This window comes from Symsagittifera roscoffensis, unplaced genomic scaffold (assembly GCF_963678635.1).
Source record: "Symsagittifera roscoffensis unplaced genomic scaffold, txSymRosc1.1 SCAFFOLD_365, whole genome shotgun sequence".
Classification (NCBI taxonomy): Eukaryota; Metazoa; Xenacoelomorpha; order Acoela; family Convolutidae; genus Symsagittifera; species Symsagittifera roscoffensis.
In genome coordinates, this window is record NW_026971274.1 from 35,001 (window position 1) to 58,371 (window position 23,371).

Below are 23,371 nucleotides of genomic sequence, written 5' to 3' on the forward strand. Positions count from 1 at the left end.
GAATCGACTAACTCATGTGCAAATGCTGTTCACATGAAAACCTTTCCCGCTTCAGTCCTCAAAGTTCTCATTTGAGTACTTGCTACTTCCACCAAGATCTGCTCCATTGGCCGCTTCGAGCATATACTCACGTATACACTTTTGCGCAACCAATGCGTCCTCCTACACATGAACATACTTTAAGACCAGTTCTAAACCAGTCTTAAGCATCCAGCCGAAGCCAGAATCTGATGTTCATGGTCAGGTATAGGCCACGAGCTCTAGTGCCATCCATTTTCAGGGCTGATTGATTCGGCAGGTGAGTTGTTACACATTCCTTAGCGGTTTTCAACTTCCATGACCACCGTCCTGCTGTCAATATCAATCAACACCTTTTGTGGTGACTCATGAGCAAGTAGTTAGGCGCCTTAACCCAACTTTTGGTTCATCCCACATCGCCGGTTCTGCTTACCAAAAGCGGCCCACAAAAAGCTCGCATTCAAAGTTCAAGTGCAATTAAGTCACAAGAACATCTCACCGATTTATAGTTTGAGAATAGGTGAAGGAAAAGTTTTCCCCCAGTCCTCTAATCATTCGCTTTAACCGATGAAATTGCACAGCGAAGATTTTTCAATCTTGCTTAAGCTTTTGCTATCCTGAGGGAAACTTCGGAGGAAACCAGCTACTAGATGGTTCGATTAGTCTTTCGCCCCTATGCTCAGGTCAGACGATCGATTTGCACGTCAGAACCGCTTCGGGCTTCCACCATGGTTTCCCGTGGCTTCACCCTGCCCAAGCATAGATCACCATCTTTCGGGTCGTGTGCTACTTGCTCTGGATCAGTCATGTTTTAGCAACATAACCGTCCGTGGTTGCGAGACATCGCTTTGACGCTCTCACCACAAAAGTTAATGCAACTCATAAAAGTTACACCGTTCACTTTCATTACGCGTGTACGCTTTCAAACAGCGACAGCACTTGCAAGCAACTCACACTCCTTGGTCCGTGTTTCAAGACGGGCTGTAGAGAGCATTGATTGGGATGTTAAGGTCAGACAGGCAAACAAAAGAGATAAAACTTTATCTCATTTAGTCAAGACACAACAAATTTGAAATCCGAAGAAAACAAATAGCTCGCATCTTTAACAATGATCACCAAAAGACTTTAACAACACTACCCGGTGGTCTAGAATCAAGTTCAAGACATTGGGCATGATAACGCTCACTCCAGTTCTCCTTCAACGGTTTCACGTACTTTTCACTCTCTCTTCAGAGTGCTTTTCAACTTTCCCTCACGGTACTTGTTTGCTATCGGTCTCGCTTTATAATTAGCTTTTGGAGAGACATATCTCCAGCTTCGAGTTGCACTTTCAAACAACTCTACTCATAGGAATGCGCCGTCGACAAGTTATAACAAGACTGTTACGGGATTTTTACCCTCTTTGATGCTATTTTCCAATAGACATCCAGTCAAGTCAACAAGCCAGGCAGCAAACCATACCGGACACCGAGGAGTGTTACCACTCCTCTTCCCGATGAGCTTTTCCCTGTTCATTCGCCATTACTAAGGGATTCTCGGTTGATTTCTTTTCCTCCCCTTACTGATATGCTTAAGTTCAGGGGGTTCTCTCGTCCAAATCAGGTTACGATTTAAAGGCACTCAAGCATCCATAAAACTACCGAAGTAGTAATGTGCAGGAGTTTATCACTCTAGCTTAGGCAAACTGAAGATCGAACACTGTTTAAACGCGCTCTCAATGCAATCACATGTATCACACCGGTACTACATCTGAACAGCTCTTTGATCAACAGAATACCCAAGTTTGAGCGACTTGATTTAAGTGTTCTAACCAATCCCGAAGGATCTCGTAGATACACCAGCAAAAGAACGGACCAATCCGAAGACAGATCGCTCTTACCCTCAGATTTCTCCAAAAGTAAGCGTTCAATCGATTTCAAATAACCCTGATTCGGACGCGATCAACAGCCGAAGCTGAGACCGCCTTTTGCGTTAGAGAGGTCAGTAAACAAATCTTGCGATTCTTACTGAATTAACACATATAGCTGTGCTCCTCCTCGTAAAGCGAGCCTAGTGATCCCCCGTTGAAGGTTGTTTTTCGACCATCTAGCACTGGTTTGATTTAGAACAAAGCCAACCGCAGTCGGACTTTGAGCTGTCTCGACCACCCTGTTTTTTAGCATTTGGGCCTTCGCTTTCCTCAGTCTTTCTCTTACAACGGCAAACTGAAGATCGAACACTGTTTAAACGCGCTCTCAATGCAATCACATGTATCACACCGGTACTACATCTGAACAGCTCTTTGATCAACAGAATACCCAAGTTCGAGCGACTTGCTTAAGTGTTCTATCCAGTCCCTAAGGATCTGACAGATACACCAGTAAAAGAACCGGATCAATCCGAAGACTGATCACTCCTACGATCGGATTTCTCCAAAAGTAAGTGTTCACTCGATTAGAACAAAGCCAACCGCAGTCGGACTTTGAGCTGTCTGGACCACCCTGTTCTTAAGCATTTGGGCCTTCGCTTTCCTCAGTCTTTCTCTTACAACGGCAAACTGAAGATCGAACACTGTTTAAACGCGCTCTCAATGCAATCACATGTATCACACCGGTACTACATCTGAACAGCTCTTTGATCAACAGAATACCCAAGTTCGAGCGACTTGCTTAAGTGTTCTATCCAGTCCCTAAGGATCTGACAGATACACCAGTAAAAGAACCGGATCAATCCGAAGACTGATCACTCCTACGATCGGATTTCTCCAAAAGTAAGTGTTCACTCGATTAGAACAAAGCCAACCGCAGTCGGACTTTGAGCTGTCTGGACCACCCTGTTCTTAAGCATTTGGGCCTTCGCTTTCCTCAGTCTTTCTCTTACAACGGCAAACTGAAGATCGAACACTGTTTAAACGCGCTCTCAATGCAATCACATGTATCACACCGGTACTACATCTGAACAGCTCTTTGATCAACAGAATACCCAAGTTCGAGCGACTTGCTTAAGTGTTCTATCCAGTCCCTAAGGATCTGACAGATACACCAGTAAAAGAACCGGATCAATCCGAAGACTGATCACTCCTACGATCGGATTTCTCCAAAAGTAAGTGTTCACTCGATTAGAACAAAGCCAACCGCAGTCGGACTTTGAGCTGTCTGGACCACCCTGTTCTTAAGCATTTGGGCCTTCGCTTTCCTCAGTCTTTCTCTTACAACGGCAAACTGAAGATCGAACACTGTTTAAACGCTCTCTCAATGCAATCACATGTATCACACCGGTACTACATCTGAACAGCTCTTTGATCAACAGAATACCCAAGTTCGAGCGACTTGCTTAAGTGTTCTATCCAGTCCCTAAGGATCTGACAGATACACCAGTAAAAGAACCGGATCAATCCGAAGACTGATCACTCCTACGATCGGATTTCTCCAAAAGTAAGTGTTCACTCGATTAGAACAAAGCCAACCGCAGTCGGACTTTGAGCTGTCTGGACCACCCTGTTCTTAAGCATTTGGGCCTTCGCTTTCCTCAGTCTTTCTCTTACAACGGCAAACTGAAGATCGAACACTGTTTAAACGCGCTCTCAATGCAATCACATGTATCACACCGGTACTACATCTGAACAGCTCTTTGATCAACAGAATACCCAAGTTTGAGTGACCTCCCATCATCAATGGGGGATTGCATTCCTATCTGACATCGGGGTCAACAGCATCAATATACTTGATACTGCCAATTTAAACCATTAAAGGCAATTTTCATGATGCAGATAGAGCAATTCAATCTACGCTTTAGGTCATCAATTGTAGCTTCGCATCCGCCTTCTCAGGCAGACGCTTGAAACCAGGGAACTGAACACACTGTTCCTCTCGTACTAAGTGTTACCCAAGCATAGATCACCCTGTTTTTGAGCGTTTGGGCCCTCGCTTTTCTCAGTCTTACTCTTACGAAGGCAAACTGAAGATCGAACACTGTTTAAACGCTCTCTCAATGCAATCACATGTATCACACCGGTACTACATCTAAACAGCTCTTTGATCAACAGAATACCCAAGTTCGAGCGACCTCCCATCATCAATGGGGGATTGCATTCCTATCTGACATCGGGGTCAACAGCATCAATATACTTGATACTGCCAATTTAAACCATTAAAGGCAATTTTCATGATGCAGATAGAGCAATTCAATCTACGCTTTAGGTCATCAATTGTAGCTTCGCATCCGCCTTCTCAGGCAGACGCTTGAAACCAGGGAACTGAACACACTGTTCCTCTCGTACTAAGTGTGATTACCCAAGCATAGATCACCCTGTTCTTAAGCATTCGGGCCTTCGCTTTCCTCAGTCTTTCTCTAACGAAAGCAAACTGAAAATCGTACACTGTTTAAACGACCAACAAACAAGCTTATCTAGGAGAAGTTACTCCTAAGCTACCATCTAAACAGCTTTTTGATCAACAGAATACCCAAGTTTGAGCGACTTCCTTTTGGCGTCAACAATGACGAGGCATTTGGCTACCTGCTTTTGGCGTCAACAATGACGAGGCATTTGGCTACCTGCTTTTGGCGTCAAAAATGACGAGGCATTTGGCTACCTGCTTTTGGCGTCAAAAATGACGAGGCATTTGGCTACCTGATTTTGGCGTCAACAATGACGAGACATTTGGCTACCTTCTCTCTTGCTATAATGCACCACTGACTCTCACTTGCTATCATCCACACCGAGCAAGCTACTTTGACTGGGAGCCCATCCCCAGTCTCAAGCTATCATGCACCACCGTTTTTCTTGCTAATGCACCACCATCATACTAAGGATCACCAACAAGGATCACCTTGAGTTAACCTAACTTGCATCAGGTCAACTCTCTTTGAATTATCTTTCGGGAATCTAAGGTGATCCATTAAGGACTACCTTGAGCCAATCTAACCTTAGCTAGACCAACTCTTAGATGAACCATGAAGGAACATCATGCTATCATGCACCACCGACTCTTCCTTGCTATTATCAACCACCGAGCAAGCTACTTTAACTGGGAGCCAATCCCCAGTCTCATGCACCACCGTCTCTCTTACTCACATGCACCACCGACTCTTCCTTGCTATTATCAACCACCGAGCAAGCTACTTTAACTGTGAGCCAATCCCCAGTCTCATGCACCACCGTCTCTCTTACTCTCATGCACCACCGACTCTTTCTTGCTATCATCAACCACCGAGCAAGCTACTTTGACTGGGAGCCAATCCCCAGTCTCATGCACCACCGTCTCTCTTACACTCATGCACCACCGACTCTTTCTTGATTATGCACCACCACCTTTCAGCAAAATCTCCAAAAAGATCTACTGCGTACCGGGTCATATTTAATGAGCTGACCGGCTCTTCGCTCAAACAGTGGCATTAGTCACTGATCCTTCCGCAGGTTCCCCTACGGAAACCTTGTTACGACTTTTACTTCCTCTAGACAATTAAGCTCGATCCGCTTCCACCTATTGCCAGGACCGAAGTCTCAGCGACGGGCTTCCGCAATTCTTGCTTAAACATCCAATCAGTAGTAGCGACGGGCGGTGTGTACAAAGGGCAGGGACGTAATCCCCAGTAGTTGTTGACTACCGAGTACTAGGAATTCCTGGTTCACGAATGCAAGTTACAACATTCGATCCCCTTCACGCTCATGAATTTTAGGTGATTACCCGGACCATATAGGCCAAGGTTATCCCTCAATTTAAATTCACCAGTGTAGCGCGCGTGCAGTCCAGGACATCTAAGGGCATCACAGACCTGTTATAGCCTCACTTCACTTGTGCTATTTAATTGCACATAGTACCTCTAAGAAGTAACCAATACTCTAACGAGAATGGCACTATTTAGATGATCAAGATCTCGTTCGTTATCGGAATTAACCAGACAGATCACTCCACTAACTAAGAACGGCCATGCACCACCGCCCATATAATCATGAAAGATCATCAATCTGTCAATCCTTAAGATGTCTGGACCTGGTGAGATTTCCCGTGTTGAGTCAAATTAAGCCGCAGGCTCCACTCCTGGTGGTGCCCTTCCGTCAATTCCTTTAAGTTTCGATTTTGCAACCATACTTCCCCCGGAACCAATAAACTTTGGTTTCCCGGTTAATTTCTTGCCAAGTCAGAAGAGACTTTGACAAATCGTAAGTTGGTATAGTTTATGGTTAGAATTACGAGGGTATCTAATCCTCTTCAATACTCTAACTTTCGTTCTTGATTAATGAAAACATTCTTGGCAAATGCTTTCGCAGTAGTTTGTCTTGCCACGATCCAAGAATTTCACCTCTAACGTAGCAATACAAATGCCCCCGGCTGTTCCTTTCAATCATTACCGCACTTTAGCCACCGGCATCAGTAAAACGCGGGTCATTCTCCATTATTCCATGCTTGATTATTCAATCCCAAAGGATGCTTTGAACACTCTAATTTTCTCAAAGTGAAAACACCGTTTCCACACCTCGTCACATTTAAGTGCAAGGTATTTCTTCGATGCGAAGGATGAGCGTAACGAGTGGAAAGCGTTAACTAACCACCATGTTACCGTTATACTCAAACAGATCCAACTATGAGCTTTTTAAACGCAGCAACTTTTGCATACGCTTGTAGAGGCTGGTATTACCGCGGCTGCTGGCACCAGACTTGCCCTCTACTCGATCATCAAAGGAGCTTTTGCATCCTTTCCATTCTGATTACAAACCATTAAGGCTCATATCATTATTTCTCGTCACTACCTCCTCGTGCGGAGAGTGGGTAATTTGCGTGCCTGCTGCCTTCCTTGGATGTGGTAGCCGTTTCTAAGGCTCCCTCTCCGGAATCGAACCCTGATTCCCCGTTAGCCGTCACAACCATGGTAGTCCGTTACACTACCATCATAGGTTGATAGCTCAGAAATTCGGAAGCTGCGTCCCCCGGCCTAAGCCATCTGGGATCTTTCAGTTACTTTGGATTCATCCGGTATGCGCCCGTACTTAGCAGGTCGCTCGGTGAATTCTTGTAAAAGTTCGCGACCGGAGTCACGCAATCTGCATGCATTAGCTGCAGGGTTACCGCAGTTATTCATCTGACAGGTAACTCAACTTTTAGATAGTAACTGATTTAATGAGCCATTCGCGGTTTCACTTTTGCAAGTTTCACTTACACATGCATGGCTTAGTCTTTCAGACAAGCATATGGCAACTGACAGGATCAATCAGTTTAAAGTACTTCGGAAGCTAGCTTTTTCAAACCGAACCCTGATTTGCAAGCTGCTACCTTTCCAGAAAGGCACACTAAGGTCAACCTTTCCCACGCACAAACTACTACTATCAGCATTTTAAACCTTCACGAGCTAAAGAAGTCTTGGACTCTAGAGGACTTAGGAAAGGCCGTCCTCTGACTAACTCAGTTAAACAGCATAGTTGTGCACCATTGGTACTGATACGGTAAACCATATCCAACTACACCTATAAGTAAGTCTTTCCTGGGGCACCAAGTCCAGGCTTATGCAAGCGCCACCAAGCACGTTTCTTTGAGACCAAGACGACTTCATCTCGACAGCTCACTTAGTTAAACAGCACGGTTGTTGCACCTCTGGTGCTGCTACGGCTAACCATATCCAACCATACCTATAAGCAAGCTACTTTGACTGGGGCACCAAGTTCAGTCTCATGCAAGAGCCATCAAGCATGATTAGAACCTTCACGAGCTAAAGCAATCTTGGACTCTAGAGGACTTAGGAAACGCCGTCCTCTGACTAACTCAGTTAAACAGCATAGTTGTGCACCATTGGTACTGATACGGTAAACCATATCCAACTACACCTATAAGTAAGTCTTTCCTGGGGCACCAAGTCCAGGCTTATGCAAGCGCCACCAAGCACGTTTCTTTGAGACCAAGACGACTTCAACTCGACAGCTCACTTAGTTAAACAGCACGGTTGTTGCACCTCTGGTGCTGATACGGCTAACCATATCCAACCATACCTATAAGCAAGCTACTTTGACTGGGGCACCAAGTCCAGTCTCATGCAAGAGCCACCAAGCATGATTTGGTTTACACCGGTTCATAGTTATGCGCAGTACTTAGAAGCACCTTAGCTAAAGCCAATCCTTCTTTTCACAAACAGCTCAACGACTGATTGCTTCACTTTCAAGCTTTTCTTAGCCTTCTCGAGAAGAGACTTTGCTCAACTACACAAAGCCTTTAAGGCAGTTTTGGTTCTGCTTTCTAGTTATAAACTATCTGACCTTCGTTCTTTTCGAACCTTGGATGGTTCTCCTTACTGAGGCGAAATCGAGCGATGATACTTTACCAGTGGTCAAGTCTCATCAAATTACGCCTTTCTGATACGCTTTTGAGGTTAGGAAGTAAAAAAAAAATTTTCAAAAATTTTGAAATTTTTCAAAATTTTTTTGAAAATTCTCGCTACTACCCTCCCCCTATAATACACAGAAATCTCCTAAATGAGTATTTCTGGGGAAAAATTTTTTTTTTTCAAATGCTCACCATTTGCTCAATTTTTGCTCAAAATAACTTTTGAAAACACGCCCGGAAAGCCCTGCCCATGTACTTTCCAACGCTTTTTACCCGAAGTGAATCGCACAATTTTTTGTTGACCAAAAATGCAAGAGACTGAAGTGAAATTTTTTTTTTTTTTTGAAAAAATAGCAAAAGTCAATTTTTAACTCGAGCTGGAACCTAAACTAATTTTAGTAAAAAAAATTGTAATATACCATTAGAAAGCTATGCTCAAGGGCTTTCCAGCGGTTATAATTATATTAAAATTGAACAATTTTTTGTTGCCCGAAATTTCATTCTTCTAAACTTCGTCACTTTTTGAGCTCAAAATTGCAGTTCAGCCAAAGCGCTATAACTTTTACACCACTGGTCCGATTGGACTGAGCTTTCTACACCAACTAGCCCTCACACAGAGCTCTCTACGCTAAAATTGAAAGTTAGCTGTGCGAGCACTCCTTCATGCCTAAACAGCTGTTTTTCTGCAATTTCGAGCTGAAAAATCGAATTACAGAGTTTACGGCTCGGGTCATAACTTTTGAACCACTGGTCGCACAGCTCCCATCTTTTTCATGCAGCTGACCATCAAGCATATCTAACTTCGCTAAAATTAAAAGTGAGCTGTGCGAGCACTCTTTCAAGCTCAAACAAGCGTTTTAGAGCCCTGAGACCCCCATTTTTCAGCTCAAAATAGGGGTCTTCCGCTTCGATCAGTCGCTCCTGCAGCTCAACCAAGGGTCGCGCAAGCTCATCTAAGGTGGTTCTAAGACCTATTTTTCACGAGGAAGCGAATGGGCTTATCCCGGAAGCTCTACGAGCAAGCTTTGTTAACTTTCAAGCCAACTGAAGCAACTTCGTCAGTTTTGGACCTCATTTTGAGCTTGTTTACGGCTCGGGTCATAACTTTTGAACCACTGGTCGCACAGCTCCCATCTTTTTCATGCAGCTGACCATCAAGCATATCTAACTTCGCTAAAATTGAAAGTGAGCTGTGCGAGCACTCCTTCAAGCTCAAACAAGCGTTTTAGAGCCCTGAGACCCCCATTTTTCAGCTCAAAATAGGGGTCTTCCGCTTCGATCAGTCGCTCCTGCAGCTCAACCAAGGGTCGCGCAAGCTCATCTAAGGTGGTTCTAAGACCTATTTTTCACGAGGAAGCGAATGGGCCTATCCCGGAAGCTCTACGAGCAAGCTTTGTTAACTTTCAAGCCAACTGAAGCAACTTCGTCAGTTTTGGACCTCATTTTGAGCTTGTTTACGGCTCGGGTCATAACTTTTGAACCACTGGTCGCACAGCTCCCATCTTTTTCATGCAGCTGACCATCAAGCATATCTAACTTCGCTAAAATTGAAAGTGAGCTGTGCGAGCACTCCTTCAAGCTCAAACAAGCGTTTTAGAGCCCTGAGACCCCCATTTTTCAGCTCAAAATAGGGGTCTTCCGCTTCGATCAGTCGCTCCTGCAGCTCAACCAAGGGTCGCGCAAGCTCATCTAAGGTGGTTCTAAGACCTATTTTTCACGAGGAAGCGAATGGGCTTATCCCGGAAGCTCTACGAGCAAGCTTTGTTAACTTTCAAGCCAACTGAAGCAACTTCGTCAGTTTTGGACCTCATTTTGAGCTTGTTTACGGCTCGGGTCATAACTTTTGAACCACTGGTCGCACAGCTCCCATCTTTTTCATGCAGCTGACCATCAAGCATATCTAACTTCGCTAAAATTGAAAGTGAGCTGTGCGAGCACTCCTTCAAGCTCAAACAAGCGTTTTAGAGCCCTGAGACCCCCATTTTTCAGCTCAAAATAGGGGTCTTCCGCTTCGATCAGTCGCTCCTGCAGCTCAACCAAGGGTCGCGCAAGCTCATCTAAGGTGGTTCTAAGACCTATTTTTCACGAGGAAGCGAATGGGCCTATCCCGGAAGCTCTACGAGCAAGCTTTGTTAACTTTCAAGCCAACTGAAGCAACTTCGTCAGTTTTGGACCTCATTTTGAGCTTGTTTACGGCTCGGGTCATAACTTTTGAACCACTGGTCGCACAGCTCCCATCTTTTTCATGCAGCTGACCATCAAGCATATCTAACTTCGCTAAAATTGAAAGTGAGCTGTGCGAGCACTCCTTCAAGCTCAAACAAGCGTTTTAGAGCCCTGAGACCCCCATTTTTCAGCTCAAAATAGGGGTCTTCCGCTTCGATCAGTCGCTCCTGCAGCTCAACCAAGGGTCGCGCAAGCTCATCTAAGGTGGTTCTAAGACCTATTTTTCACGAGGAAGCGAATGGGCCTATCCCGGAAGCTCTACGAGCAAGCTTTGTTAACTTTCAAGCCAACTGAAGCAACTTCGTCAGTTTTGGACCTCATTTTGAGCTTGTTTACGGCTCGGGTCATAACTTTTGAACCACTGGTCGCACAGCTCCCATCTTTTTCATGCAGCTGACCATAAAGCATATCTAACTTCGCTAAAATTGAAAGTTAGCTGTGCGAGCACTCCTTCAAGCTCAAACAAGCGTTTTAGAGCCCTGAGACCCCCATTTTTCAGCTCAAAATAGGGGTCTTCCGCTTCGATCAGTCGCTCCTGCAGCTCAACCAAGGGTCGCGCAAGCTCATCTAAGGTGGTTCTAAGACCTATTTTTCACGAGGAAGCGAATGGGCCTATCCCGGAAGCTCTACGAGCAAGCTTTGTTAACTTTCAAGCCAACTGAAGCAACTTCGTCAGTTTTGGACCTCATTTTGAGCTTGTTTACGGCTCGGGTCATAACTTTTGAACCACTGGTCGCACAGCTCCCATCTTTTTCATGCAGCTGACCATCAAGCATATCTAACTTCGCTAAAATTGAAAGTGAGCTGTGCGAGCACTCCTTCAAGCTCAAACAAGCGTTTTAGAGCCCTGAGACCCCCATTTTTCAGCTCAAAATAGGGGTCTTCCGCTTCGATCAGTCGCTCCTGCAGCTCAACCAAGGGTCGCGCAAGCTCATCTAAGGTGGTTCTAAGACCTATTTTTCACGAGGAAGCGAATGGGCTTATCCCGGAAGCTCTACGAGCAAGCTTTGTTAACTTTCAAGCCAACTGAAGCAACTTCGTCAGTTTTGGACCTCATTTTGAGCTTGTTTACGGCTCGGGTCATAACTTTTGAACCACTGGTCGCACAGCTCCCATCTTTTTCATGCAGCTGACCATCAAGCATATCTAACTTCGCTAAAATTGAAAGTGAGCTGTGCGAGCACTCTTTCAAGCTCAAACAAGCGTTTTAGAGCCCTGAGACCCCCATTTTTCAGCTCAAAATAGGGGTCTTCCGCTTCGATCAGTCGCTCCTGCAGCTCAACCAAGGGTCGCGCAAGCTCATCTAAGGTGGTTCTAAGACCTATTTTTCACGAGGAAGCGAATGGGCTTATCCCGGAAGCTCTACGAGCAAGCTTTGTTAACTTTCAAGCCAACTGAAGCAACTTCGTCAGTTTTGGACCTCATTTTGAGCTTGTTTACGGCTCGGGTCATAACTTTTGAACCACTGGTCGCACAGCTCCCATCTTTTTCATGCAGCTGACCATCAAGCATATCTAACTTCGCTAAAATTGAAAGTGAGCTGTGCGAGCACTCCTTCAAGCTCAAACAAGCGTTTTAGAGCCCTGAGACCCCCATTTTTCAGCTCAAAATAGGGGTCTTCCGCTTCGATCAGTCGCTCCTGCAGCTCAACCAAGGGTCGCGCAAGCTCATCTAAGGTGGTTCTAAGACCTATTTTTCACGAGGAAGCGAATGGGCCTATCCCGGAAGCTCTACGAGCAAGCTTTGTTAACTTTCAAGCCAACTGAAGCAACTTCGTCAGTTTTGGACCTCATTTTGAGCTTGTTTACGGCTCGGGTCATAACTTTTGAACCACTGGTCGCACAGCTCCCATCTTTTTCATGCAGCTGACCATCAAGCATATCTAACTTCGCTAAAATTGAAAGTGAGCTGTGCGAGCACTCCTTCAAGCTCAAACAAGCGTTTTAGAGCCCTGAGACCCCCATTTTTCAGCTCAAAATAGGGGTCTTCCGCTTCGATCAGTCGCTCCTGCAGCTCAACCAAGGGTCGCGCAAGCTCATCTAAGGTGGTTCTAAGACCTATTTTTCACGAGGAAGCGAATGGGCCTATCCCGGAAGCTCTACGAGCAAGCTTTGTTAACTTTCAAGCCAACTGAAGCAACTTCGTCAGTTTTGGACCTCATTTTGAGCTTGTTTACGGCTCGGGTCATAACTTTTGAACCACTGGTCGCACAGCTCCCATCTTTTTCATGCAGCTGACCATAAAGCATATCTAACTTCGCTAAAATTGAAAGTTAGCTGTGCGAGCACTCCTTCAAGCTCAAACAAGCGTTTTAGAGCCCTGAGACCCCCATTTTTCAGCTCAAAATAGGGGTCTTCCGCTTCGATCAGTCGCTCCTGCAGCTCAACCAAGGGTCGCGCAAGCTCATCTAAGGTGGTTCTAAGACCTATTTTTCACGAGGAAGCGAATGGGCCTATCCCGGAAGCTCTACGAGCAAGCTTTGTTAACTTTCAAGCCAACTGAAGCAACTTCGTCAGTTTTGGACCTCATTTTGAGCTTGTTTACGGCTCGGGTCATAACTTTTGAACCACTGGTCGCACAGCTCCCATCTTTTTCATGCAGCTGACCATCAAGCATATCTAACTTCGCTAAAATTGAAAGTGAGCTGTGCGAGCACTCCTTCAAGCTCAAACAAGCGTTTTAGAGCCCTGAGACCCCCATTTTTCAGCTCAAAATAGGGGTCTTCCGCTTCGATCAGTCGCTCCTGCAGCTCAACCAAGGGTCGCGCAAGCTCATCTAAGGTGGTTCTAAGACCTATTTTTCACGAGGAAGCGAATGGGCCTATCCCGGAAGCTCTACGAGCAAGCTTTGTTAACTTTCAAGCCAACTGAAGCAACTTCGTCAGTTTTGGACCTCATTTTGAGCTTGTTTACGGCTCGGGTCATAACTTTTGAACCACTGGTCGCACAGCTCCCATCTTTTTCATGCAGCTGACCATAAAGCATATCTAACTTCGCTAAAATTGAAAGTTAGCTGTGCGAGCACTCCTTCAAGCTCAAACAAGCGTTTTAGAGCCCTGAGACCCCCATTTTTCAGCTCAAAATAGGGGTCTTCCGCTTCGATCAGTCGCTCCTGCAGCTCAACCAAGGGTCGCGCAAGCTCATCTAAGGTGGTTCTAAGACCTATTTTTCACGAGGAAGCGAATGGGCCTATCCCGGAAGCTCTACGAGCAAGCTTTGTTAACTTTCAAGCCAACTGAAGCAACTTCGTCAGTTTTGGACCTCATTTTGAGCTTGACCGAAGACTGATCACTCCTACGATCGGATTTCTCCAAAAGTAAGTGTTCACTCGATTAGAACAAAGCCAACCGCAGTCGGACTTTGAGCTGTCTGGACCACCCTGTTCTTAAGCATTTGGGCCTTCGCTTTCCTCAGTCTTTCTCTTACAACGGCAAACTGAAGATCGAACACTGTTTAAACGCGCTCTCAATGCAATCACATGTATCACACCGGTACTACATCTGAACAGCTCTTTGATCAACAGAATACCCAAGTTCGAGCGACTTGCTTAAGTGTTCTATCCAGTCCCTAAGGATCTGACAGATACACCAGTAAAAGAACCGGATCAATCCGAAGACTGATCACTCCTACGATCGGATTTCTCCAAAAGTAAGTGTTCACTCGATTAGAACAAAGCCAACCGCAGTCGGACTTTGAGCTGTCTGGACCACCCTGTTCTTAAGCATTTGGGCCTTCGCTTTCCTCAGTCTTTCTCTTACAACGGCAAACTGAAGATCGAACACTGTTTAAACGCGCTCTCAATGCAATCACATGTATCACACCGGTACTACATCTGAACAGCTCTTTGATCAACAGAATACCCAAGTTCGAGCGACTTGCTTAAGTGTTCTATCCAGTCCCTAAGGATCTGACAGATACACCAGTAAAAGAACCGGATCAATCCGAAGACTGATCACTCCTACGATCGGATTTCTCCAAAAGTAAGTGTTCACTCGATTAGAACAAAGCCAACCGCAGTCGGACTTTGAGCTGTCTGGACCACCCTGTTCTTAAGCATTTGGGCCTTCGCTTTCCTCAGTCTTTCTCTTACAACGGCAAACTGAAGATCGAACACTGTTTAAACGCTCTCTCAATGCAATCACATGTATCACACCGGTACTACATCTGAACAGCTCTTTGATCAACAGAATACCCAAGTTCGAGCGACTTGCTTAAGTGTTCTATCCAGTCCCTAAGGATCTGACAGATACACCAGTAAAAGAACCGGATCAATCCGAAGACTGATCACTCCTACGATCGGATTTCTCCAAAAGTAAGTGTTCACTCGATTAGAACAAAGCCAACCGCAGTCGGACTTTGAGCTGTCTGGACCACCCTGTTCTTAAGCATTTGGGCCTTCGCTTTCCTCAGTCTTTCTCTTACAACGGCAAACTGAAGATCGAACACTGTTTAAACGCGCTCTCAATGCAATCACATGTATCACACCGGTACTACATCTGAACAGCTCTTTGATCAACAGAATACCCAAGTTTGAGTGACCTCCCATCATCAATGGGGGATTGCATTCCTATCTGACATCGGGGTCAACAGCATCAATATACTTGATACTGCCAATTTAAACCATTAAAGGCAATTTTCATGATGCAGATAGAGCAATTCAATCTACGCTTTAGGTCATCAATTGTAGCTTCGCATCCGCCTTCTCAGGCAGACGCTTGAAACCAGGGAACTGAACACACTGTTCCTCTCGTACTAAGTGTTACCCAAGCATAGATCACCCTGTTTTTGAGCGTTTGGGCCCTCGCTTTTCTCAGTCTTACTCTTACGAAGGCAAACTGAAGATCGAACACTGTTTAAACGCTCTCTCAATGCAATCACATGTATCACACCGGTACTACATCTAAACAGCTCTTTGATCAACAGAATACCCAAGTTCGAGCGACCTCCCATCATCAATGGGGGATTGCATTCCTATCTGACATCGGGGTCAACAGCATCAATATACTTGATACTGCCAATTTAAACCATTAAAGGCAATTTTCATGATGCAGATAGAGCAATTCAATCTACGCTTTAGGTCATCAATTGTAGCTTCGCATCCGCCTTCTCAGGCAGACGCTTGAAACCAGGGAACTGAACACACTGTTCCTCTCGTACTAAGTGTGATTACCCAAGCATAGATCACCCTGTTCTTAAGCATTCGGGCCTTCGCTTTCCTCAGTCTTTCTCTAACGAAAGCAAACTGAAAATCGTACACTGTTTAAACGACCAACAAACAAGCTTATCTAGGAGAAGTTACTCCTAAGCTACCATCTAAACAGCTTTTTGATCAACAGAATACCCAAGTTTGAGCGACTTCCTTTTGGCGTCAACAATGACGAGGCATTTGGCTACCTGCTTTTGGCGTCAACAATGACGAGGCATTTGGCTACCTGCTTTTGGCGTCAAAAATGACGAGGCATTTGGCTACCTGCTTTTGGCGTCAAAAATGACGAGGCATTTGGCTACCTGATTTTGGCGTCAACAATGACGAGACATTTGGCTACCTTCTCTCTTGCTATAATGCACCACTGACTCTCACTTGCTATCATCCACACCGAGCAAGCTACTTTGACTGGGAGCCCATCCCCAGTCTCAAGCTATCATGCACCACCGTTTTTCTTGCTAATGCACCACCATCATACTAAGGATCACCAACAAGGATCACCTTGAGTTAACCTAACTTGCATCAGGTCAACTCTCTTTGAATTATCTTTCGGGAATCTAAGGTGATCCATTAAGGACTACCTTGAGCCAATCTAACCTTAGCTAGACCAACTCTTAGATGAACCATGAAGGAACATCATGCTATCATGCACCACCGACTCTTCCTTGCTATTATCAACCACCGAGCAAGCTACTTTAACTGGGAGCCAATCCCCAGTCTCATGCACCACCGTCTCTCTTACTCACATGCACCACCGACTCTTCCTTGCTATTATCAACCACCGAGCAAGCTACTTTAACTGGGAGCCAATCCCCAGTCTCATGCACCACCGTCTCTCTTACTCTCATGCACCACCGACTCTTTCTTGCTATCATCAACCACCGAGCAAGCTACTTTGACTGGGAGCCAATCCCCAGTCTCATGCACCACCGTCTCTCTTACACTCATGCACCACCGACTCTTTCTTGATTATGCACCACCACCTTTCAGCAAAATCTCCAAAAAGATCTACTGCGTACCGGGTCATATTTAATGAGCTGACCGGCTCTTCGCTCAAACAGTGGCATTAGTCACTGATCCTTCCGCAGGTTCCCCTACGGAAACCTTGTTACGACTTTTACTTCCTCTAGACAATTAAGCTCGATCCGCTTCCACCTATTGCCAGGACCGAAGTCTCAGCGACGGGCTTCCGCAATTCTTGCTTAAACATCCAATCAGTAGTAGCGACGGGCGGTGTGTACAAAGGGCAGGGACGTAATCCCCAGTAGTTGTTGACTACCGAGTACTAGGAATTCCTGGTTCACGAATGCAAGTTACAACATTCGATCCCCTTCACGCTCATGAATTTTAGGTGATTACCCGGACCATATAGGCCAAGGTTATCCCTCAATTTAAATTCACCAGTGTAGCGCGCGTGCAGTCCAGGACATCTAAGGGCATCACAGACCTGTTATAGCCTCACTTCACTTGTGCTATTTAATTGCACATAGTACCTCTAAGAAGTAACCAATACTCTAACGAGAATGGCACTATTTAGATGATCAAGATCTCGTTCGTTATCGGAATTAACCAGACAGATCACTCCACTAACTAAGAACGGCCATGCACCACCGCCCATATAATCATGAAAGATCATCAATCTGTCAATCCTTAAGATGTCTGGACCTGGTGAGATTTCCCGTGTTGAGTCAAATTAAGCCGCAGGCTCCACTCCTGGTGGTGCCCTTCCGTCAATTCCTTTAAGTTTCGATTTTGCAACCATACTTCCCCCGGAACCAATAAACTTTGGTTTCCCGGTTAATTTCTTGCCAAGTCAGAAGAGACTTTGACAAATCGTAAGTTGGTATAGTTTATGGTTAGAATTACGAGGGTATCTAATCCTCTTCAATACTCTAACTTTCGTTCTTGATTAATGAAAACATTCTTGGCAAATGCTTTCGCAGTAGTTTGTCTTGCCACGATCCAAGAATTTCACCTCTAACGTAGCAATACAAATGCCCCCGGCTGTTCCTTTCAATCATTACCGCACTTTAGCCACCGGCATCAGTAAAACGCGGGTCATTCTCCATTATTCCATGCTTGATTATTCAATCCCAAAGGATGCTTTGAACACTCTAATTTTCTCAAAGTGAAAACACCGTTTCCACACCTCGTCACATTTAAGTGCAAGGTATTTCTTCGATGCGAAGGATGAGCGTAACGAGTGGAAAGCGTTAACTAACCACCATGTTACCGTTATACTCAAACAGATCCAACTATGAGCTTTTTAAACGCAGCAACTTTTGCATACGCTTGTAGAGGCTGGTATTACCGCGGCTGCTGGCACCAGACTTGCCCTCTACTCGATCATCAAAGGAGCTTTTGCATCCTTTCCATTCTGATTACAAACCATTAAGGCTCATATCATTATTTCTCGTCACTACCTCCTCGTGCGGAGAGTGGGTAATTTGCGTGCCTGCTGCCTTCCTTGGATGTGGTAGCCGTTTCTAAGGCTCCCTCTCCGGAATCGAACCCTGATTCCCCGTTAGCCGTCACAACCATGGTAGTCCGTTACACTACCATCATAGGTTGATAGCTCAGAAATTCGGAAGCTGCGTCCCCCGGCCTAAGCCATCTGGGATCTTTCAGTTACTTTGGATTCATCCGGTATGCGCCCGTACTTAGCAGGTCGCTCGGTGAATTCTTGTAAAAGTTCGCGACCGGAGTCACGCAATCTGCATGCATTAGCTGCAGGGTTACCGCAGTTATTCATCTGACAGGTAACTCAACTTTTAGATAGTAACTGATTTAATGAGCCATTCGCGGTTTCACTTTTGCAAGTTTCACTTACACATGCATGGCTTAGTCTTTCAGACAAGCATATGGCAACTGACAGGATCAATCAGTTTAAAGTACTTCGGAAGCTAGCTTTTTCAAACCGAACCCTGATTTGCAAGCTGCTACCTTTCCAGAAAGGCACACTAAGGTCAACCTTTCCCACGCACAAACTACTACTATCAGCATTTTAAACCTTCACGAGCTAAAGAAGTCTTGGACTCTAGAGGACTTAGGAAAGGCCGTCCTCTGACTAACTCAGTTAAACAGCATAGTTGTGCACCATTGGTACTGATACGGTAAACCATATCCAACTACACCTATAAGTAAGTCTTTCCTGGGGCACCAAGTCCAGGCTTATGCAAGCGCCACCAAGCACGTTTCTTTGAGACCAAGACGACTTCATCTCGACAGCTCACTTAGTTAAACAGCACGGTTGTTGCACCTCTGGTGCTGATACGGCTAACCATATCCAACCATACCTATAAGCAAGCTACTTTGACTGGGGCACCAAGTTCAGTCTCATGCAAGAGCCATCAAGCATGATTAGAACCTTCACGAGCTAAAGCAATCTTGGACTCTAGAGGACTTAGGAAACGCCGTCCTCTGACTAACTCAGTTAAACAGCATAGTTGTGCACCATTGGTACTGATACGGTAAACCATATCCAACTACACCTATAAGTAAGTCTTTCCTGGGGCACCAAGTCCAGGCTTATGCAAGCGCCACCAAGCACGTTTCTTTGAGACCAAGACGACTTCAACTCGACAGCTCACTTAGTTAAACAGCACGGTTGTTGCACCTCTGGTGCTGATACGGCTAACCATATCCAACCATACCTATAAGCAAGCTACTTTGACTGGGGCACCAAGTCCAGTCTCATGCAAGAGCCACCAAGCATGATTTGGTTTACACCGGTTCATAGTTATGCGCAGTACTTAGAAGCACCTTAGCTAAAGCCAATCCTTCTTTTCACAAACAGCTCAACGACTGATTGCTTCACTTTCAAGCTTTTCTTAGCCTTCTCGAGAAGAGACTTTGCTCAACTACACAAAGCCTTTAAGGCAGTTTTGGTTCTGCTTTCTAGTTATAAACTATCTGACCTTCGTTCTTTTCGAACCTTGGATGGTTCTCCTTACTGAGGCGAAATCGAGCGATGATACTTTACCAGTGGTCAAGTCTCATCAAATTACGCCTTTCTGATACGCTTTTGAGGTTAGGAAGTAAAAAAAAAATTTTCAAAAATTTTGAAATTTTTCAAAATTTTTTTGAAAATTCTCGCTACTACCCTCCCCCTATAATACACAGAAATCTCCTAAATGAGTATTTCTGGGGAAAAATTTTTTTTTTTCAAATGCTCACCATTTGCTCAATTTTTGCTCAAAATAACTTTTGAAAACACGCCCGGAAAGCCCTGCCCATGTACTTTCCAACGCTTTTTACCCGAAGTGAATCGCACAATTTTTTGTTGACCAAAAATGCAAGAGACTGAAGTGAAATTTTTTTTTTTTTTTGAAAAAATAGCAAAAGTCAATTTTTAACTCGAGCTGGAACCTAAACTAATTTTAGTAAAAAAAATTGTAATATACCATTAGAAAGCTATGCTCAAGGGCTTTCCAGCGGTTATAATTATATTAAAATTGAACAATTTTTTGTTGCCCGAAATTTCATTCTTCTAAACTTCGTCACTTTTTGAGCTCAAAATTGCAGTTCAGCCAAAGCGCTATAACTTTTACACCACTGGTCCGATTGGACTGAGCTTTCTACACCAACTAGCCCTCACACAGAGCTCTCTACGCTAAAATTGAAAGTTAGCTGTGCGAGCACTCCTTCATGCCTAAACAGCTGTTTTTCTGCAATTTCGAGCTGAAAAATCGAATTACAGAGTTTACGGCTCGGGTCATAACTTTTGAACCACTGGTCGCACAGCTCCCATCTTTTTCATGCAGCTGACCATCAAGCATATCTAACTTCGCTAAAATTAAAAGTGAGCTGTGCGAGCACTCTTTCAAGCTCAAACAAGCGTTTTAGAGCCCTGAGACCCCCATTTTTCAGCTCAAAATAGGGGTCTTCCGCTTCGATCAGTCGCTCCTGCAGCTCAACCAAGGGTCGCGCAAGCTCATCTAAGGTGGTTCTAAGACCTATTTTTCACGAGGAAGCGAATGGGCTTATCCCGGAAGCTCTACGAGCAAGCTTTGTTAACTTTCAAGCCAACTGAAGCAACTTCGTCAGTTTTGGACCTCATTTTGAGCTTGTTTACGGCTCGGGTCATAACTTTTGAACCACTGGTCGCACAGCTCCCATCTTTTTCATGCAGCTGACCATCAAGCATATCTAACTTCGCTAAAATTGAAAGTGAGCTGTGCGAGCACTCCTTCAAGCTCAAACAAGCGTTTTAGAGCCCTGAGACCCCCATTTTTCAGCTCAAAATAGGGGTCTTCCGCTTCGATCAGTCGCTCCTGCAGCTCAACCAAGGGTCGCGCAAGCTCATCTAAGGTGGTTCTAAGACCTATTTTTCACGAGGAAGCGAATGGGCCTATCCCGGAAGCTCTACGAGCAAGCTTTGTTAACTTTCAAGCCAACTGAAGCAACTTCGTCAGTTTTGGACCTCATTTTGAGCTTGTTTACGGCTCGGGTCATAACTTTTGAACCACTGGTCGCACAGCTCCCATCTTTTTCATGCAGCTGACCATCAAGCATATCTAACTTCGCTAAAATTGAAAGTGAGCTGTGCGAGCACTCCTTCAAGCTCAAACAAGCGTTTTAGAGCCCTGAGACCCCCATTTTTCAGCTCAAAATAGGGGTCTTCCGCTTCGATCAGTCGCTCCTGCAGCTCAACCAAGGGTCGCGCAAGCTCATCTAAGGTGGTTCTAAGACCTATTTTTCACGAGGAAGCGAATGGGCTTATCCCGGAAGCTCTACGAGCAAGCTTTGTTAATTTTCAAGCCAACTGAAGCAACTTCGTCAGTTTTGGACCTCATTTTGAGCTTGTTTACGGCTCGGGTCATAACTTTTGAACCACTGGTCGCACAGCTCCCATCTTTTTCATGCAGCTGACCATCAAGCATATCTAACTTCGCTAAAATTGAAAGTGAGCTGTGCGAGCACTCCTTCAAGCTCAAACAAGCGTTTTAGAGCCCTGAGACCCCCATTTTTCAGCTCAAAATAGGGGTCTTCCGCTTCGATCAGTCGCTCCTGCAGCTCAACCAAGGGTCGCGCAAGCTCATCTAAGGTGGTTCTAAGACCTATTTTTCACGAGGAAGCGAATGGGCCTATCCCGGAAGCTCTACGAGCAAGCTTTGTTAACTTTCAAGCCAACTGAAGCAACTTCGTCAGTTTTGGACCTCATTTTGAGCTTGTTTACGGCTCGGGTCATAACTTTTGAACCACTGGTCGCACAGCTCCCATCTTTTTCATGCAGCTGACCATCAAGCATATCTAACTTCGCTAAAATTGAAAGTGAGCTGTGCGAGCACTCCTTCAAGCTCAAACAAGCGTTTTAGAGCCCTGAGACCCCCATTTTTCAGCTCAAAATAGGGGTCTTCCGCTTCGATCAGTCGCTCCTGCAGCTCAACCAAGGGTCGCGCAAGCTCATCTAAGGTGGTTCTAAGACCTATTTTTCACGAGGAAGCGAATGGGCCTATCCCGGAAGCTCTACGAGCAAGCTTTGTTAACTTTCAAGCCAACTGAAGCAACTTCGTCAGTTTTGGACCTCATTTTGAGCTTGTTTACGGCTCGGGTCATAACTTTTGAACCACTGGTCGCACAGCTCCCATCTTTTTCATGCAGCTGACCATAAAGCATATCTAACTTCGCTAAAATTGAAAGTTAGCTGTGCGAGCACTCCTTCAAGCTCAAACAAGCGTTTTAGAGCCCTGAGACCCCCATTTTTCAGCTCAAAATAGGGGTCTTCCGCTTCGATCAGTCGCTCCTGCAGCTCAACCAAGGGTCGCGCAAGCTCATCTAAGGTGGTTCTAAGACCTATTTTTCACGAGGAAGCGAATGGGCCTATCCCGGAAGCTCTACGAGCAAGCTTTGTTAACTTTCAAGCCAACTGAAGCAACTTCGTCAGTTTTGGACCTCATTTTGAGCTTGTTTACGGCTCGGGTCATAACTTTTGAACCACTGGTCGCACAGCTCCCATCTTTTTCATGCAGCTGACCATCAAGCATATCTAACTTCGCTAAAATTGAAAGTGAGCTGTGCGAGCACTCCTTCAAGCTCAAACAAGCGTTTTAGAGCCCTGAGACCCCCATTTTTCAGCTCAAAATAGGGGTCTTCCGCTTCGATCAGTCGCTCCTGCAGCTCAACCAAGGGTCGCGCAAGCTCATCTAAGGTGGTTCTAAGACCTATTTTTCACGAGGAAGCGAATGGGCTTATCCCGGAAGCTCTACGAGCAAGCTTTGTTAACTTTCAAGCCAACTGAAGCAACTTCGTCAGTTTTGGACCTCATTTTGAGCTTGTTTACGGCTCGGGTCATAACTTTTGAACCACTGGTCGCACAGCTCCCATCTTTTTCATGCAGCTGACCATCAAGCATATCTAACTTCGCTAAAATTGAAAGTGAGCTGTGCGAGCACTCCTTCAAGCTCAAACAAGCGTTTTAGAGCCCTGAGACCCCCATTTTTCAGCTCAAAATAGGGGTCTTCCGCTTCGATCAGTCGCTCCTGCAGCTCAACCAAGGGTCGCGCAAGCTCATCTAAGGTGGTTCTAAGACCTGTTTTTCACGAGGAAGCGAATGGGCTTATCCCGGAAGCTCTACGAGCAAGCTTTGTTAACTTTCAAGCCAACTGAAGCAACTTCGTCAGTTTTGGACC

General features: G+C 45.2%; 1 non-coding gene and 1 pseudogene across 1 annotated transcript in view; both read right to left on the bottom strand.

Annotated features, from left to right (window-relative positions):
- Positions 1-1,625, bottom strand: part of LOC134856287 (large subunit ribosomal RNA) — a 3,517-nt gene extending 1,892 nt beyond the window's left edge. Inside the window, exon 1 of the ribosomal RNA XR_010164727.1 lies at positions 1-1,625. This exon is cut by the window's left edge and continues 1,892 nt beyond it. This is a non-coding gene — a ribosomal RNA (large subunit ribosomal RNA).
- A 313-nt stretch (positions 1,626-1,938) lies between these two features.
- LOC134856289 (5.8S ribosomal RNA) lies at positions 1,939-2,090 on the bottom strand (annotated as a pseudogene).
- Positions 2,091-23,371: the final 21,281 nt, after the last annotated feature.